Consider the following 20,632-nt stretch of genomic DNA (forward strand, 5'->3'; position numbering starts at 1 on the left):
CTACTGTGAAATAGGGAGGAATACCCCCATGTGGACAGCTGTTTTTCCACTGAGAAAATAGAATTTCACCAAAAGATATTATCTTCAGAAAGCTGACTAACAGACTACAGCATCATCAACAGGTGATCACACGCTCCATATTTCTCTCACACACACACACACACACACACACACACACACACACACACACACATCCTTGTTTCTACAATAACTTGTTAGAAAGAGCCCAAGCCATGATACTTTTTCTAAAGTGACATTTTTGAATTAATAACGAGGGCTTGGAGGCATCATTTGTTTTGAACCAGCAAAGGCAGATTCTGATCCATCGCATAAGAAAGTAGTTCCATGCACAAATGCATTTTTGTGACATCAGTTTTTCCATTTTTTTTTTTTAAATGTACTTGTTCATTGAACTGTTGTATATAAGCAATATCACATGAGCAAGAGTGCAATATGATAAAAAATTGGCAGTGATTACCTATGGCACTCGGCCTGCGGCCTGGGCCATATCACACTCCTGCTCGTGTGATATTGCTTAAAAAATGCTACGGGGGAATATAATCCTAAAGTCATTGTAATGTCTGATTTCATTTCATTGGTAAATTTTATGTAGAGACTGCACAATTGAACTGGATGAGCATGAATTTCCATTAAAAAAAATATTTTTGAAAATAATATTTTAGATGTGATCAGTGACAACACTTTTAGAAAAATATAACATTAATTTTAAATATTTTAAATGTACTGTATGTAATCAGTGACAGGGTCCAAGCATATGTATCTTACATAATTCTGTATTTTCAGCTAAGCATAATTATTAATATGTCCTTTTGGTGTCACCATTTTTTTTGGTGATTTTAGTCTCTGATTAATCATTTAACACTTTAATGAACTATACTTTTAAGTTTAAGTAGTACAGTAAAATAACTGTTTTGAAACTGTTATTTTCTTGATTCAGGCGTTTAAAGTATCGTGAACCGAACCGAACCGAACCATGAATCCAGTATTGTGAACAAAACTGAATCGTGAGACGAGTGAACTGTTACACTCCTAGTTATAATCAGTCTGTTGAGTTCATTACTTGGCAAGTTTGAGTCGCCAATTCACACACACCAGTAAAAGAGTGCAAACCACAGTCAAGAGTGTCCAGATGGTGCACACATATTTACAGCAAAATCATAAATCCTGATGTGTGCGTGAGAAATTACATATGCACATTTAACTGCTCATTTTGTGTGCATGTAACATTTATATAGCAGGCCCCTGGTGACTGTGAATATCTTTGAAGTACACGGTGACTGAACTCATTTAGTGCGCCTTCCCTAGTTTACTACTCAGAGATCTGGGCAGGGAGTCGGCCATTTCTAGGGCTGTCCCAATCGCAAAACCTTTTCAGTGTACTGAAACGTTTGCTCCCTAAAAATCCCAGAATGCACTGTAAAAAACAATGAGCATCACAGGTCTCTGTGTTCCCTTCCTGGAAATTGTGTCATGTCTTCAAGTTGTTAGAATATGAATGCAAGTGTAAATGTAGTCAAAGCTTAGTTTTCTGTCTTTAAATGAATTTGTTTATAACTATCTTAATTTATTTATTTAATAACTAAACATCCATAATGCGCAGAAAAGGGAAACAATCATACAAACTTTTAAACATTACAGTAGCTAAAATTTAAAAAATACACAACTCAATTCCATGCAAATATCTACCATAACATGGAAAAAATCAAGTATTTACCTAAGGAACAAAACTCCTTTAAAATTGTTAATTTTGTTGATTCACAGAAATGTTTTCATAATATGAAAATCCATCCATCCATCCATTAATTTTCAATAGGCGCTTGTCCTATGCAGGGTTGTGGGTAGTACTGGACCCTATCCCAGCTGTCTCAGGCTGAAGGCAGGGAAACACACTGAACAGGTGGCCAGTCTATCACAGGGCAACACACACAGACATACACATTCACACTCTCACTCACACCTATGAGAAATTTAGGGTCTCCAATTAACTGAACCTGCATGTCTTTTTGGACTGTGGGGGAAACGGAGAACCCGGAGAAAACTCATGTGAACACGGGGAGAACGTCATGGTTACTTGTGTAACCTCCATTCCCTGATGGAGGGAACGAGATGTTGTGTCAATGTAGTGACACTAGGGGTCACTCTTGGGAGCCCGAGACACCTCTGGTCTTTGATAAAAGGCCAATGGAAATTGGCGAGTGGTATTTGCATGCCACTCCCCCGGACATACGGGTATAAAAGGAGCTAGTATGCAACCACTCATTCAGGTTTTATGCTGAGTAGCCGATATACGGTCCAGCCATTTCAGCAGGTAGTTCAGCGTTGTGGCAGGAGGGACACAATGTCTCGTTCCCTCCATCAGGGAACGGAGGTTACACAAATAACCATGACGTTCCCTATCTGTCACTCACTCGACGTTGTGTCGATGTAGTGACACTAGGGGTCCCTATACGAAACACCACAACTGGCTGAACTGTGTTACGTGAACTGGCGGTGTGTGGTGGGCAGACTACTGTGTGCCTCATAGCCAGCACACCAGGTCGACACGTAACCTCCCCCAACATAGTTATGAGTGTCGAACGGCCCTTTGGGGACCGAAGTCGACTACCCAAGAGATAGAGACAGGCTTAACCCAGTCATGGCCTCTGTTCCCCTTCTCTTTTTTCCACTCCCTAAAAAAGAAGGGGTATTATCTGAGCCGCCAGGTCTAGTCGGGGGGTGTCCCTCCCAAGGGGAAGACACAGCGGAGACCACACCTCGCCCAAAGGGGGGGGGGATATTTAAGTGGAAGGATACGTCACATGGTCTTTCCAACTATGTGGAGAGACTTCAAGGTAGATCCTGCCCAATGGGGGAGGAGTTACTACAAACATGGAGACTGGGGCAGAGGGGATCTTCCCAAGGAAGACGCAGTTTGCCGACAGGGAAACGAATTAGCGGAAGATATATATATATCACATGGGGTTAGCCTTACAGGGAACCGCCACATGCAGAGCACCTACCCCAGAACAGGAGATCTGTTACAGTTAGCACGTGTACTGGGCCGGCAGCGAATCTCTCTGAAAACTCGACTGCCACAGGGCTCGGAGGAAGTCAACCAGGGAACATACTTATGAACACTAATGGGAATTAATGGCGCACGTCTTCAGCTCAAAAGGAGGTGGAAGGCGCTATGTGCAAGCGATACACCCGGCTGGCTATCCTGGGCTTATCCGCTTGTGTTGTGTGCCACTACCTGGGATGAAACCGGTTCCACCTGGAGGTTGTAGAACCTTGCACCCAACAGGTGTTGCCCAGCCCACTGCTCTGCAAATGTCTGTTAAAGAGGCACCTCTGGCCAGGGCCCAGGAAGCCGCTACACCCCTGGTAGTTGGGCTCGTAGCCCTACCGGGGGCGGCATGTCCTTGGCAAGATATGCCATAGTTATGGCGTCAATGAGCCAGTGGGTGATCCCCTGCTTGGAGACAGCGCTTCCTTTCTGCTGTGCACCAAAGCAGACAAAGAGCTGCTCAGAGATTCTAAAGCTCTGTGAGCGATCCAAATAGGTGCGTAAAGCATGCACTGGACACTGCAACGACAGGGCTCGGTCTGCCTCCTCCTGGGGCAGCGCTTGCAGGTTCACCACCTGGTCCCTAAAAGCGGTGGTGGGAACCTTGGGCACATAGCCCGGTCTGGGTCTCAGGATCACGTGAGAGTAACCCGGACCAAACTCAAGGCACGTTTCACTGACAGAGAATGCTTGCAGGTCACCTACCCTCTTGATGGAAGTCTGGAGCAGTCTGGAGGGATTCAGCCTCCTGGCACCTCTTAGGAACCTGATGATCAGGTCATGCTTCCCTAAGGACTTACCGTCGACTGCGTCGTGGTGTGCTGCTATGGTGGTAAAGTACACCTTCAAGGTGGAAGGGGACAGCCTCCCTTCCAACCTCTCCTGCAGGAAGGAAAGCACTGATCTGACTGTGCATCTCTGGGGGTCTTTGCGTCGGGAAGTACACCACTTAGCGAACAGACACCATTTAAAGGCATACAGGCGCCTTGTAGAGGGGGCCCTAGCCTGAGTGATCATGTCTACCAGGACATGGAGATTCCAGAGGTCTGGTCACAGGTGCCAGAGGGTGCCCCATCCCTGAGAAAGAAGGTCCTTCCTCAGGGGAATTCGCCAGGGGGGAGCTGTCGCGAGGAGCGTGAGGTCCGAGAACCACATCTGGGTGGGCCAGTAGGGTGCTACCAGGACAACCTGCTCCTCATCCTCCCTGACCTTGCACAGGGTCTGTGCAAGCAGGCTCACTGGGGGAAAAACATATTTGCGTAGGCCAGGGGGCCAGCTGTGTGCTAGCATGTCTATGCCGAGGGGAGCCTCGGTGAGGGCGTAGCAAATCGGGCAGTTGGAGGATTCTTGGGAGGCAAGCAGGTCCACCTGTGCCCATCTGAATCGACTCCAAATCAGCTGGATCACCTGAGGGTGGAGTCTCCACTCTTCCCTGAGGGTAACCTGCCGTGACAGCACATCTGCTGTAGTGTTGAGTTTGCCCGGTATGTGAGTGGCTCACAGCGACTTGAAGTGCTGCTGACTCCAGAGGAGGAGATGGCTGGCGAGTTGTGACATACAACGAGAGCACAGACTGCCTTGGCGGTTGGCATATGCTACCGTTGTCGTGTTGTCTGTCCGAACTAACACGTGCTTGCCCTGGATCAACGGCCGGAACCTCAGCAGGGTGAGCAGAATTGCCAACAACTTGAGGCAGTTGATGTGCCAATGCAGTCGCGAACCCATCCAGAGGTCGGCGGCTGCGTGCCCGTTGCAAACAGTGCCCGAGCCCGTTTTGGAGGCATCTGTCATGACCACGATGCGCCTGGAGACCAGTTCTAGAGGAACATCTGCCCATAGAAACGAGAGGTCGGTCCAAGGGCTGAAAAGATGGTGACAGACCGGCTTGATGACTACGAGATGTGTCCCGTGGCACCATGCCCATCTGGGACTCGAGTCTGGAGCCAGTGCTGAAGCGGCCTCATATGCATCAACCCGAGCGGGGTGGGCACCGCCGAGGATGCCATATGCCCCAGAAGCCTCTGAAAATGTTTCAGTGGAACCGCTGTTTTCTGTTTGAACACCTTCAAACAGGCCAGCACCGACTGGGCACGCTCGTTCGTAAGGCACGCTGTCAAGGAGACTGAGTCCAACTCCAAACCGAGAAAACAGATGCTCTGAACAGGTAGGAGCTTGCTCTTTCCCAGTTGACCCAAAGCCCTAGTCGGCTGAGGTGTGAGAGCAGCAGGTCCCTGTGTACACACAACATGTCTCGAGAGTCAGCTTGGATTAGCCAGTCCTCGAGATAGTTGAGAATGTGAATGCCCACCTCCCTTAATGGGGCAAGGGCAGCGACTGCTGCTTCACCACCGAGAACTGCTGGGCAAAGTCCTCGACAGTGTCACCGAATAGGCCCGCCTGGGAAATGGGGGCAGCAAGGAACTTTTTTCTTGTCGGCCTCGCCCATCTCGACCAGGTTGAGCCAACGGTGGTGCTCCTGGACCACTAGTGTGGTCATCGTCTGCCCGAGAGACTGCGCCGTGACCTTCGTCGCTCGGAGAGCGAGGTTGGTCGCCGAGTGCAGTTCCTGCATCAAATCTGGGGCGGAACTACCCTCGTGCAGTTCTTTCAACTCCTTGGCTTGGTGGACCTGCAGGAGAGCCATGGCGTGCAGGGCAGAGGCAGCTTATCCAGCAGCACTGTAGGCTTTAGCCGTCAGGGACGACATGAGCCTACAGGGCTTGGATGGGAGCTTAGGGCGTCTGTGCCAGGTGGTGGCACTCTACGGGCATAGGTGCACCGCGAGTGTCTTATCCACCAGGGGAATTGCCGTGTAGCCCCTGGCCGCCCCGCCATCGGGGGTAGTGAGAGCAGGGGAACTGTGGAATCGGGGCCGGGCAGTAAAAGGTGCCTCCCACAACTTCGTCAGCTCCTCGTGCACTTCCAGAAAGAATGGCACTGGAGCGGGGCGTGGCTGCTTTGAGCGGCGCCGTGAGCCCAGGAACCAATCATCAAGCCGCGAGGGTTCAGGGGAGAGCGGAGGGTTCCACTCTAACCCGACGCTCGCGGCCGCCCGGGAAAGCATGTCCATCATTTCAGCATCAGCCTATGACTGGGTAATCATCCCCGAAGGGGGAAGCCCAGCTGAGGCTTCTGCGTCCGACTGGACAAGCCCGCTCTCCGATGCTGCGCTCGAAAGCTCATCATCTTCGCGGGCTCCGAACAAGAAACCAGACTCGCCATGAGACGAGCCGGCAAACTCATCCGGAAGCCCGATTGGGGCAGACAAACATGCTGGGAAATGGGAGGTCCGTGGGGGGATACCCAGCGGAGATGATCCCATTGGGTCCCCAAATCGCCCCCAGTGCTAACCGCGCTGGCCTCATACCCATAGGTTGAAGTTCTTACGAAAGCAAGCCATGACCGCAAAGTTGCCATGGTCATGTTCTCGCAGTGAGAACATGATCCATCCACAAACGCTGCCTCCATGTGGGTCGCGCCCAGACACAAAAGACAGCGATCATGACCATCCGAAGTTGAGAGATAACGACCGCAACCAGGAATAACACACAATCGGAAAGGCATCTTTAAAAAGACGCGTCTTTAAAAAGACGTTCCATGGGTGCCGCTCTTTTAGAGAAATATATACTCTTTTAGAGGAGGAAAAGCTCTTTCAGAAAATATACTCTTGTTTTTCTGCCAAAGCGGCCAGAGGCATTCTCTGCAGTGCACCAGTGCAGAGGAGGGAGAAGCCGCTGAAATGCGCCGTCAGATCCAGCAGAGGTGAATGAACAGTAGTATTCAGCTCAATGAGCATGACCGTTCGGCTCCGAAGAGAAAATCTGAATGAGTGGTTGCATACCAGCTCCTTTTATACCCGTATGTCTGGGGGAGTGGCATGCAAATACCACTCTCCAATTTTCATTGGCCTTTTATCAAAGACCAGAGGTGTCTCAGGCTCCCAAGAGTGACCCCTAGTGTCACTATATCGACACAACGTCGAGTGAGTGACAGATAGGGAACATGCAAATTCCATATAGAAAGGCCCAGTTGAGCCGGGACCTTCTTGCTTTGAGGTGACAGTGCTACCCACTGAGCCACTGTGCTGCCCTATGAGGAGACATCATTCTTTATTTTTTACCTTGTGGAAAACACGCTTTCATTTCTTGTAGATAAATTTGAACTTTTTACAGTAAACATTTCGAATCTACTTGGCTACAATGGCTGTTTAGTTATAATGGTAGTTATTCTTACAACATTTTAGAGCAAATACATAAATATTGATAAATAAAAACAGTACATAAAAAAACATGATATATAAATACATAAAATATCTGAAAATCTTAGGAAGTTTTTCCTTGAGTGCTTCACAACTTGGTCAAAAATTAATGTTGTGATCATTTTGAACTTTGATGTCAGAATCACAATGACTTGATTCTCTTGAGAGGAACCAGATTCAGCAGAAGGAGCCCAACCACATATTCACAGTAACCACAGCTATGAACCACAATATATTCATAACTTATATTCCAATGTGGTTATGAATCTGCAAACACAAACCTCAGTATATCCAGTGTACAGTGAGGACTCTTCAGTGCATCAAAGAGCAGTTTCACTCCTGAATCCTGCAGGTCATTGTTACTCAGGTCAAGTTCTCTCAGGGAGTTTGATGATTGTAGAACTGAAGACAAATGTTCACAGCACTGACCAGTGAATCTACAAGCTGCAAATCTAAACAAAGAACAAAATGGTCAGAAAGTAGTTTTATACAACAAACTATTCCAGAGTGAATACTCCACATTTAGAGAAGAAGTGTTGTGACAGTCACTAACTGGATATTTATTGTTTCAATGTCTGATTATTTCTACTGAAAATCACTGACCTCAGTATCTCCAGTGTACAGTGAGGACTCTTCAGTGCATCAGAGAGCAGCTTCACTCCTGAATCCTGCAGGTCATTGTTACTCAGGTCCAGCTCTCTCAGGGAGTTTGATGATTGTAGAACTGAAGACAAACTTTCACAGCACCCATGAGTGAGATTACAGCCTGTCAATCTAAACATAGAACAAAATTATCAGAAAGTAGTTTTATATGACAGATTATTCCAGAGCGAATCCCCCATAGTTTCAGAAGAACTGCAGTGATAGTCACTAAAGTCGGCGTCACATTAGTTGACTCCAAACAACTCGATCTCAGCAGAGGGTGTCACACTTATCGGCTGTTTTGCTGAGATCTCACTCCCTTCAATCAGATGTGTAGGATTGAAAATTAACAAAGAATTTCATTTTTTGTGTTACAACCCTCATTTCCTCATAAAGTTGCAAATAGTTGACAAACTTGAGTACAGTGGGGGTTAAAAGAGGATCTACTGATTGGTCAGTTTAAATGTAACAGGTCTGGTTTTGTTCACATGGTCAAGAAAGGATAAAAGAGGATTGCAACTTACTGTATGCTCTAGGCTCTCTCTAGTCTCTTTCTCTTTCTCTCTTTTTCATTAAATTACTCTTCTCTCTGAGCTCTGCTCTTGGGCAGCTGGGTAACAGGCTATCAGGCCATTCTCCCAGACCTCAATGGCATCTCTTTCTCTAATCTTTCTCTCTCTTTCTATTTCTAATTCTATTCAACTCAGGCAGTATGCATACTGGTTTCATATACATATTTCATACATTTAATTTGTAACTTTTACATCAAAATTGTAACCATCTGATCTGATGTACATAACTGTTATTAAACATTTTCTCTTTAATCCTTATATAGTTTCTATCACTGTGTAAACTAATATACTTTTAAGTGCTACATACTGCATTACAATAAGGTCATAGTAAAGTTCTAAACAATGCACCCCCACATTATTAGCTATTCTAAACTGCTCTTATTTCCATCGTTGGTGTAAGTGGCAGAAGGTGGTAATAGATAAGAAATGCACAGTTTTGTTTCATCTTGCTTTTAAAATGTATTTAGTCAGCTTGGCATTCCTACAGCTCGAACCACTGTAGTGAAAAACCACCACCTTACAGATGTCTGTCACACTTATAGATTCAGGATGGAGATGGAGTGTTGTCAGACATGCCGACTTTCTCTCTCTGATTCCCTGTCACATGTAGCTCACCAAAATGACAACAGGAGTACCATGTGAAGATAAAGAATTGTAATAGAGTAATATAGGATGTGATTCATGGAAGTGTTGGGTTTGAGTCCACTTTAGTTCAGTCTGAGCCCTTAACCAATCGAGTCCGAATCCTCATGAACCTGTTACTGAATATGTATTGTAACTGTAAGGTCAACACTGTGTCATATCAATATTTTAAGCTTATTTTATCCTTTACAACTAAGATAAAACATAAATGTAATAAAAACATACATCTGTTGCATTTCATCTCTCTCTCTATACTGTATATACAGTTGTGCTCAAAAGTTTGCATACCCTTGGAGAATTGGTAATATATGTACCATTTTTAAAGAAAACATGAGTGAGCAGGCAAAACACATTTATTTTATTTCTTATGGGATTCATATTCAACTGTAAGTTATAACAGAATGGCACAATCATAAAACAAAACATGGCAACAAAGAAAAAAATGAAATTACCCCTGAAATTACCCCTTGTGCTTAGGGTCATTGTCGTGCTGGAAAGTCCAAGAGCGTCCCATGTGCAGCTTTCGTGCAGAAGAATGCAAATTGTCTGCCAGTATTTTCTGATAACATGCTGCATTCATCTTGCCATCAATTTTCACAAGATTCCCTGTGCCTTTAGAGCTCACACACCCCCAAAACTTCAGTGAGCCACCACCATGCTTCACAGTGGGGATGGTATTCTTTTCACTATAGGCCTTGTTGACCCCTCTTCAAACATAGTGCTTATGGCTGTGACCATAAAGCTCTATTTTGGTCTCGTCACTCCAAATTACAGTGTGCCAGAAGCTGTGAGGTGTGTCAAGGTATTGTGGGGCATATTGTAACCGGGCTTTTTTGTGGCATTGGCGCAGTAAAGGCTTCTTTCTGGCAACTCGACCATGCAGCTCATTTTTGTTCAAGTATCGTCGTATTGTGCTCCTTGAAACAACCACACCGTCTTTTTCCAGAGCAGCCTGTATTTCTTCTGAGGTTACCTGTGGGTTTTTCTTTGTATCCCGAACAAATCTTCTGGCAGTTGTGGCTGAAATCTTTCTTGGTCTACCTGATCTTGGCTTGGTATCAAGAGATCCCCGAATTTTCCACTTCTTAACCCTCTGGGGTCTGAGGGTGTTTTGGGCCCTGGAGAAGTTTTGACATGCCTTGACATTTGTGCTTTTTTCAGTTACTTAAAAACATATTAATGGCTAAAGTCTGATAACACTTGAACACACAAATTGGGCTACAATAATATATGAACAACATGTATGTACATGTTTGTATCTTTGAGAAAATAATGTTTGTGTATTTTTTTGCAAAAACAAAAATTGTAAGTCACTGAAATAAGGCCATATAACACATACTAAACATTTGTTCATAAGACTTTCGAGAACTGGATCTTGTAGCCTAGAGTTTTTGCTATAAAATGATGTGAAAACCATCCTGATCACTCATTCATACAAAACAATATAGTCATTTAACTTCTGTAAGACACTTTTACTGTTAGAAAGGCCATATGCGAGGAGGCGTGGATGATCATGAATATTGATGTGATTCACACCTGAGGAGACAAAGACCCCTCCCCTGAGAGAGAATGAATGTTTTTAGCTTATTCACAAAATCAAGTTTAAGTTAAAAGAAGTAATCTGACTATACATTTTCTTTACATAAAGATTTTACTTAAAAACTTTAGACCTACACTACCATTTAAAAGTTTTAGATTTTTTAATGTTTTTAAAAGAAGTTTCTTCTGCTCACCAAGGCTGCATTTATTTGATCCAAAATACAGCAAAAACAGTGATATTGTGAAATATTTTTACAATTTAAAATAACTATTTTCTATTTTAATATATTGTCAAATGCAATTTATTCCTGTGATCAAAGCTGAATTTTCAGCATCATTACTGCAGTCTTCAGTGTCACATGATCCTTCAGAAATCATTCTAATATGCTGATTTTCTAATATGGGCATATTTACAGCACATTTTACACATTTACACCCGAACAGATATTTGCAAGCACAAGCTTCACTGATGATAATGAGGCAGCATAAACACTAGTTAAAATATAATCTAAACATTCATATTATTTTTATATCATATTACATATCATATTTATATCATACAGCATACAATTTAAATACCTGCTTTAGCCAAAACAACATTTAAATGTAACTAAAACTTGCCTATTAGGACATATTTCAAATTTCAATACTCTGAATCCTGACTGGCAAGTCTGGAAATAGTCCAACTAGTAAAATATGTCCATGTTTATATAAAATAGCATGTCAACTAATATGTAAGTAAAACTAAATTACTAAATTATTGAAATTGTATCCTCGAGCTCTTCAAAATGCAAACTTTCATCGTTTGAGTCCCGCTCTTCTTCTGAGGAAAATGTGAACTCTTCGTCACTATCTAGGAGCTTTCTCACCTGTGTAGTGTGCCATCTTCAAAAAGCGCAGAAAAGTGAATGAAATTGATGCTTTTTAAGGCATTGTTGGGGGTGTTTACCATTTGCATCGATTGTCTCAGCACATTACCGTATGAATAGCGCGCTCTACTGGTGGGTGTGATCTCATTAGGGATAATGAGCTGAGCCAGGAGAAACTGTACATCGCTTTGTTTCATACAGATTACATTACAGGAGAATATTTGTTTTAAATTTGAATTGTTTTATTTAAAAGTATACATTTTAAGCTTTCTTTAGACATATATGTTTCATGTTTGTCTGATGAGTTTCAGTTCATTTTTGTGACGTGTTTCAGAAAGATGCTCACGGAGACAGAGACGGCTGAAATCGCACCCTGTTTATTTTCTTTATTTTACAAAAGCACAAGGTTTTGTTGTTATTGTGAGTGTACACAAATAAAAGTAGACCCTTTATAGTTTCTAATGATGTCTTACACTTATCTGTATGCCCAAAAATAATTTAAAGTTGTTTCCGCTGTTATGAGGAAAAATCCAACAGGACGCGCCGGCGTGTCCGTCAACCCCAGAGGGTTAATAAGTGATTGAACAGAACTGACTGGCATTTTCAAGGCTTTGGATATCTTTTTATATCCTTTTACATCTTTATAAAGTTCCATTACCTTGTTACGCAGGTCTTTTGACAGTTCTTTTCTGCTCCCCATGGCTCAGTATCTAGCCTGCTCAGTGCATCCACGTGAGAGCTAACAAACTCATTGACTATTTATACACAGACACTAATTGCAATTTAAAAAGCCACAGGTGTGGGAAATGAACCTTTAATTGCCATTTAAACCTGTGTGTGTCACCTTGTGTGTCTGTAACAAGGCCAAACATTCAAGGGTATGTAAACTTTTGATCAGGGCCATTTGGGTTATCATTATAATTTAAAAAGAAGCCAAACAACTATGTGATAATAAATGGCTTCATATGATCACTATCCTTAAATAAAAGACAGTTTTTTTTGCATGATCAGTCATATTTTCAAAATCAGTGCCAAAATTTCACAATTTCTGCCAGGGTATGCAAACTTTTGAGCACAACTGTATCATGATTTGTTTCCTGCTGAATCAACTTCAAAGTGGTTTCAGAACAATATGCTATGAGTGTATGAAGACAACTCTCAATAAACAATTATTTTCTAATAGGTATGTCCTCCAACACACTTCTTAATGAATTCTGTTGACATTTCAGTGATTTGTTGCATTTTCCCCTCCATTCAAACAAAGACTAAATACATCACTTTCACTGCCTAGATCAACATAATAAAGGGGTAACAATGTACATAATTTCTTGTTAAATTTAATTTATATTCTATAGTGTGTATTATTATTATCTTCATTTTCAATTTGTCCTTTCAGTTTAGTTAAGTTTTATCTAAAATGATTCTTATGTTAAAAAAAAAAGTCTAAAAAATAAAAAAAAAGATTTTTCCGAGTCTCTAACTGCCGACTGTGCTGTGAAAATGCATAGACCTGCAAATGTGTCAACACAGTAGTAATAGCACTCGCTGAGAAGTTACATCTCATGATTTGACTGCAAATGCTTCATCCACAACACTGGAAAAGCCCACTGATAATATTATTAGGGCATTTTCACATGGGACATGACAGTCACAAGTGTCTAGTAGATAATTTGCGGAAAACGGCACATTGTGGGTGGTTTTATTCGCAGATGTGTGCACACAAACCCCATGTGTCCCTGTGTCTTGCAGCAGGTGTCGCATAATGATAAAAATATTTTACATTTGCTTGAGCGCCTGCCACATCAATCTACAACCATTATAAAATTGTCAAAAACCAACCAAAGAACCTTTCACTGAGCACTTGTTGAACTGCTAAAACATGGATAATAATAATATTGATTTATACATTTATCAGAATTGTCCTCAGAAGTGTCAGAGATAAAAAATAAAAAAAAGAGTGAAGTGCGTAAGTTACCTGGCGGTTTACAAAAATAAAATAAAGAAAAGAAAAAACTTCATAAATAACTAAATTAAACTATTTGAAGTTTAATTTCATACACAACATTTGTCACTGAATAGTAAATGTCTAGTAAAAGTATTTAATTAAATTATAAATAAAAGATTTTGCTGCCCATAATCCTAATATTTGAGGTAACAGTGGAAATATGCTGGAAAACAATGTATTTTAAGCAGCTCAATGGTGCTAGGGCGGGGCTTGCTGGGGATATAGCCCCATCAGATATTTGCATAGCACCGGCACAGCCCCAAGGATTTCCAAATTATTTTCCTGTTTTTGTTTTGTTTTGTTTTTTTAACTCTCAATTTCATTCATTAAAAAAAAAAAAAAAAAAAAATCATTAAAAACCTAAAAAATATTCATAAGATTAAAATGTATGTTTACATGTGCCTACATGTATAAACAAACTCTATGGTCTTGACTGGGGGGAGGAGTCAATTAGGCCGCGCTCAGGTACTGCGCGCATTAGAGATTATTTTAAGTTCATCGTCAACATAGATTATAATGGAATGCTATTTAATATCAAGCAAAAGACAGCTGACATCAGATGCATATCAGAATAGTTCAGAGGAGGACAATGACACAAGTCGACAGCCTCTGCTTCAGTCTGAGTTTCAGGATCGAGAGGAGGAACTGCTCTCTGTCGCCCCCCAGGAGGAACAGTTAGCGGTTGCTGGATGAAGTAAACCCAGTGGTACGACCACCATCAGCAGCCTTACTGATACTAACTCATGTAGCCCTCCTGAGCTAAGCAAGTCGGCAGTGGAAGGGCCATGGTGCCCTCTCCTAAGGACATATCCTGGCAGTAAAAATGGTCTGCAGGTACGTTCTTTTAATCACAGGTGGTACGAGGACTATAATTGGCTGGAATATTAAATTTCCATGGACTGCTCATTTTGTTTTGCGTGCAGACATTTTTCACGTCCAGAGATCGGCCACACAGACAGAGCATTTACACACGATGCATATTTAGAATTGGCACAAAGCAACATCATCTTTCAAAACACACAATGCCAGTGCGGGGCAAAAATACTCCACGGGTGCATGGGCTGAATTTAACATTAGGAAAGAGGATAGTTCAAAAATCATCAATGCTTTGAGTGAAGGACATATAAAAACAGTACAGGAAAATAGAGAATACATGTGAGCAGTTGTTGAATCATTGCAATTCACTGTGTGCCAGACAACTGAACAAAGAAGATGAGAATTCTGCCAATTGAGGCAACTTTATTAAGCTTTTACATCTTATTAGCAAGTTTGACAACACTGTCAGAAAAAAAAATACTTGACAATACCCAAAATGCAAAATATACAAAACGAGATAATTGAAATAATGGCAAATATGGTGAGGGAGCAAATAAGTAGTGAGACTGAAGAGGCTGGACTGTTTGCCTTAATAGCTGATGAAAGTAAACATGCCAGCAAAAAAGAGCAGATGTCTGTTGTGACACATTATTTGCATGGTGGCGTTTCATTAGAGGAACTCCTGCATTTCACTCCAGCTGAATGATTAGATGCCAAATCACTCTTAAAATCGATCAAACAGACATTACATGAATGCAATATTGACCAAAACACTTGCATTGCACAGCGCTACGATGACATTATGTCCGGCTGTCACAATGGTGTAGCAGTAAATTGTACATTCATTGTCATCCACATCGGCTAAACCTTGTTCTGGTGGAATGTGTTAAAAACATACATCCCATAGCTGAATTCTTTGAAGCTGTGTAAATGCTGTATAATATTTTTTCAAGCTCTGTCCCTCATGATATTTTCCGAAAAAAAAAGAAAGAAAAAGAAAACAGCTGGAAACCGAGCCATCGCAAGCTCCAGTTGAAGACTATCCGAAACAAAGTGGGTCTGTCAGTATTCAGCCCTGCAATTCAAAACACACTCCCTGTAATTCAAGCAACTCTTACTGACATAATCAGTCAGTCATATGCTCTGCAAAAATTTAAACGAAGGGAATTTATGCACTCATTGACAACCAGGTGTTTCATGTCACAAATATTTTGTCTGATCACTTGTAGTCTCCAGAGATGGACCTCGCATCTGCCACAGACTTTGTGCAGTCTGTCATAGTGACACTCTCAGAAAAGCGAAGTGAGACATGAATGACATAAGGACACTGTGAATAGACATTTCAAAGGTGAATGGACGGAACAGTTTTTCTTTATTTTGCCTGACCACCACAATGCAAAACCATCGTGTTTGCTTTGCATGCAGACCATTGCAGTCTGTAAGACTGATAACATCAAACGGCATTTCAATGCATTGCATTTTGTATATCAGTATACAAACTAAATGTTCATAATTGTTTTAATACATAAAAAAAGACTACTAATACTGAGAAAAATAACTAATGATAAAAAAATGAATATTTATTTATGTCGTGACTCTTTGAACAACAAAAAAATTATAAAAGCAACAATAGTAATAATAATGACAATAATAATCATCATAATAACAACAGTAATAATAGTAGCAGCACAAATACTTTGTCATATCATTGACGGTGGTGGCCCGTGGCTTGGTATTGTTGACAAAATTTGGCCCTTGGTGAAAACTAATTGGGGAACCCTGCAGTAGACTATATACTGCAGTTTAATCTGTTTAGAGCTGCTGTCTGCTTTAGTAGTAGCGACTATTTAAAATTTATGAAAGTTAATTCATAAAGCTATTATGGATCTCAAAGAAGGGGGTTCAAGTTTAAGTTGACAACACTGCATGAACCACAAGCGACTACAGGAATAGTCGCCTACATGTGTGTGTGTAGCTATACATTATGCCTAAAAAACGTAATAGCCTAATACTAATATTGTTTTCGATATTTTGTGATGTTGTTTTTAGTAACGAGAGACATGTGGGTGACGGCTTGATGAAGTTCTTAAATTTCATCACAATGAAACCATGATGTGAGCTGAATAACACTGGCTTGACTGCATAAATGCTTTCATTATAGGGGAAAGTAGTAGCTTCAGATGATTTTACTGGTAGTCAGGTCCCGAGCAAAACTGCCTTTTAGTTTCTTGTACATTGGCTACATACCTGTCTTTATGTTTTCTTCATACCAGCAACTTCTGTAATTGATGATATACACATTATTCTACCTAGTACCATTCAAGTCTATTGGCTGACTGATAAGTGTGCCTGTGTGCGTTTATGTGTGTGTGCTCAACACTGTGAAACTCTGGCTATGAAATCAGGGGGTGCTACAGCTGCATGCAGCACACAGAGATGTGCATTTATTTCTTGTTTTTGTTATTTTTGTTTAACAGATTTAACAAAGTCACAAATGCCATGGACTCGATGAGATGCGCGGATTGAAGGTCTCAGACTGAGGTGAGTCACTACGCCACCACGAGGACATAGAGTACATTAGGAATTGGGCATTCCAAATTAAAAAATAAAGGGGGGGGGGGGGGGTTCAACTCGATAGAAATCTACACCCAACGGTTCTGTGAGTTGGCCAACAATTTGACTTGGGGAGAGGTTCCCCTAAAGGCAGAGGTTTGGGCTAAACAAACTGGTCACATTTTGTCTGCCTAGTAGCAAGTGTGACTATTCTCCTCACCAATACTCTCTCCATTTAGTGTGGGGATGTTGGAGGTGGTCCCGGAGATCCCCACACCTGAGGCTCCTCCACTCTTTTCTCTGGAGGTCTCCATGGCAGAGGTCCAAGCTTCAGTATTCCTGGTGGTCTCTACCTCGGTGATCCCAGCTTCTATGGTCCCATTGTTCCCAACATAGGTGGTCCCAACAATGGTGGTCCCATCTTCAGTGGTCCCAACCTCGATGATCTCAGCTTCAGTAGACCAGGGGACCACACCCTCTACACTGTCGGCCATGGAGGCTATTCCCCCGCCACTGCCAGCGCTCTTGGCCACGGAGGCCATTCCGCCGTTGCTGCCAGAGCTCTCAACCACAGACCATAAGCCAGCGTCCATGCCTGCCACGGACCACGAGCCAGCATCCATGCCTAATGTGACTCCGACTCTTGAGCACCCCATGACTCCGCCTTCTAGTCTCCCATGGCTCTGCCCCTTGAGTCTTCCATGGATCTACCCTTCGAACTCTCCATAACTCTTCCCCTTGAGTCCCCTGTAACTCTGCCCCTGAGTCTCACATGGCTTCGCCCCCTGATTCTCCAATGGATCTGCCCCTGAGTCTCCCATGGCTCCACCCTTCATGCTCCCCATGGCTCTGCCCTTTGAGTTTCCTGTAAGTCTGCCCCTTGAGTATTCCATGGTTCCATTCCTCAAGTTTCCCATGGCTTCACCCCAGAGTCTTTATTGACTCCTCTGAATCCACAGCTTCCCTGACCTCTGAGTTCCCAGCTGCCTTGACCCTGGAGTCCCTAGCTACCCTGACCCCACTTATTTATTTTCGAAAGTGTGCCCTCTCGTGACAACTGTGTGCCCTCTAACCATATATTGAGCACTACACGATTATATTATAATAGGATCCTTATCATATGTGGACAAAATGAGTAAAAAAAGAACCAAATTATGCAGAAAAAAAGAGCAATATAAAGGTAAGAATCATGAGTTAACCACTATACATGTCAGTCATTGATGTTTACTTACTACTTTGAAACAGCTTATTTAGAACCTCTTAACTGGCATGGACACTGTGGGCCATTTTTGCTTGTTTTATTTAAGTTTAGTGCAAGTTAAGTGCAGTGTATTTTCTTTAAAATAAACTTAAGCTTCTATACTGTTGTTTTAATTTCAGTTATATTGCTGCTTGCTTTCACTTCACCAAAAAACTCCTAAGTGTCTTCATTTAAAAGAGACCATGATTAGGACTGTAGTCTAAAACATTCATGCAAGCACCCTCAAACGAACCTTAGAGCACCCTCAATTGCAGACCAGGGCAAGCTACTGGCCATAGGTCGATTTATCATTAATGTTTTTATTAGATCTTTCATTTGTCTGGCTTTGGGATCTGTCACGCATCCACAAGCTTTTAATATGCTCAGGGTTGCCAGATAATAGATGCTAAATCCCAATCAGAGATTTATACATGCACAATAGGAAATATTTAGCTATAAATAAATATGTAATACTTAATTTATGAAATCTGGCAACCATGGGAGTGTGTGCTTTCTCTCTCCTCTTCAAAAAAAAAAAAAATACTTAGAATAGTGCAATATTATGCTAAAAGAAAAGTTTGATGCAGTCACTCCATGGCTGTCTCTCGTTTGGAAGGCTACGTCCTCCGGAGGTAGCATTTGTCAGCCGCATATGTCATCAAGGATGTCTCGTTTCAGAAAAGCGAGTAGGACACTTCGAATGCAGCCTTTGAATGCAACCTTCTTTCATGGGAATTTGGAGGATGCATGAGGTGTATCCTTTGTGGGCACTCACAACCCACAATTCTTTGCTTCAACGGAAATCACTAATAAAAATAACAACACCAATTTGCCAGTAAATATGAGGTTCAAACGCAAGTAATGTTAATTCCCAAGTTGAAGTACCTCAGTAGATGGGTGCAGAGTATATAATATGTATAATTATATTAATATATAATTAAAATAATGTATTAGACTAAAAGTACACCTGTAAAATCTTTTTCTTTTCTCTTTACATCATTATAACTCTACTAAAATTTACCTCATACATTCCCTTCCAAAGGGACTTTGTTCCCTTCTCACTCAAAGCACTCCCACTTGTTAAAGTGTGGCGTGCTGTCATAGCAACCATGTTACGTTCTGTTTCCGTTTGTCCTACGAAGGCCGTCTCGTTTAAACTGAGCTGAGGACACTCAATATAATGCAGCCTTCAAAGGACGCGTCCTAGCTAACATGCAGCCTTCGAAACGAGACAGAGCCCGTGTCCATTTGTGAGGCTGCATGTGCTGTTTAGTGCCAAGTCTGCGAGCAAACCTTTTCAGTGATGAACTTTAGTAAAATCCCAATAGATCTGTGCATCATGCGCACACGGAGAGCACACATGAGCAAAACCAAGTGAGAGAGGAAAATGTTTGTTCTTTGTGCTATATGTAAAATGCTGAAGTCCCTCATACCTGTATGTGAATGTTACTCTGGCAGTAATCATTTATCAGTGTCATGCAGCCTGTTTTATTCAGTTGTGTGCTGAATGGGATGCCAGACAAACCATTGACAAGACTCACATCATAACCCATGAGCATGTAAACGGGTTGATAACGTTTTGAGTAAATGGGACTAAATGGGTCCACTTTGCGGTCAACATTAAAATAAGCTTTTAGAATCTATCATTTCTGAATATTTTATTTTACTATTTATCCAAACTCCTGATGTAGAGTGTTAAATTTAATACTAAATTACCACTGCACTGAAGTATGGTAAAATAAACAATTAATAATTATACTCAGCCTATATTCAGTTTTACTAACACATGATCGAAAAGTAGCATCAAAACTTCAAGCAATCGCAAAATGGTCCCATCAGTCTGTATACACTTGAGTGCACTACTACTTCTGGGCTTAAAAGATACAACTATGTAGAACTTTTTATCTTCTCTCTTCCAGGATCTACTTAATGGCTGATGTGGCCCCTGTACCAAAATAATTGCACTCTACTGAACTGCACCACCCTCAATTTAATATGTAATAGTATTATTGTAAATTGACAAGCAGATTTCCTTGAATCCCAGCAAACACACAAAAATCCCTGCATTTTGTGAACACACAAAATGCTGCATCAATGTATGTCCTAATCTGCTGATCTAGCATTTTGCTGTCATTTCAATGACAGATCATGTATAAAAAACGAAGAAATAAATGTTTTGTATATGAAAAACTGTTCTTTAAGTTGTTTTAGTAGCATTTAAACATGACATTTTTTTTTTAAATTACGATACATCTCCACTTTATACAGAGCACCCCCACTATTTTAAGAAGCACTCTCAGTGATTTTGATCTGGGGGCCGCCAATCGAAACTCTCGCCTAGAGCGCCAACAGTGCCTGGGCCGGCCCTGTGCTGGGCAAATCCCCAAACTGCATATGCATGGGCTGAGTCGAGTCCGAGTGAATCTGTT

The 20,632-nt window shown here is 42.0% G+C and overlaps 1 protein-coding gene and 1 pseudogene across 1 annotated transcript in view; one reads left to right on the plus strand and one right to left on the minus strand.

The window, feature by feature from the left end:
* Positions 1 to 20,632, plus strand: part of LOC127432446 (NACHT, LRR and PYD domains-containing protein 12-like) — a 612,890-nt gene that overhangs the window by 386,037 nt on the left and 206,221 nt on the right. The gene's annotated exons all lie outside the window — the stretch shown is intronic.
* The window catches only part of LOC127432244 (protein NLRC3-like), a 60,775-nt pseudogene continuing 47,727 nt past the window's right edge, over positions 7,585 to 20,632 (minus strand).

Source organism: Myxocyprinus asiaticus, chromosome 42, assembly GCF_019703515.2.
Source record: "Myxocyprinus asiaticus isolate MX2 ecotype Aquarium Trade chromosome 42, UBuf_Myxa_2, whole genome shotgun sequence".
NCBI classification, from domain to species: Eukaryota; Metazoa; Chordata; class Actinopteri; order Cypriniformes; family Catostomidae; genus Myxocyprinus; species Myxocyprinus asiaticus.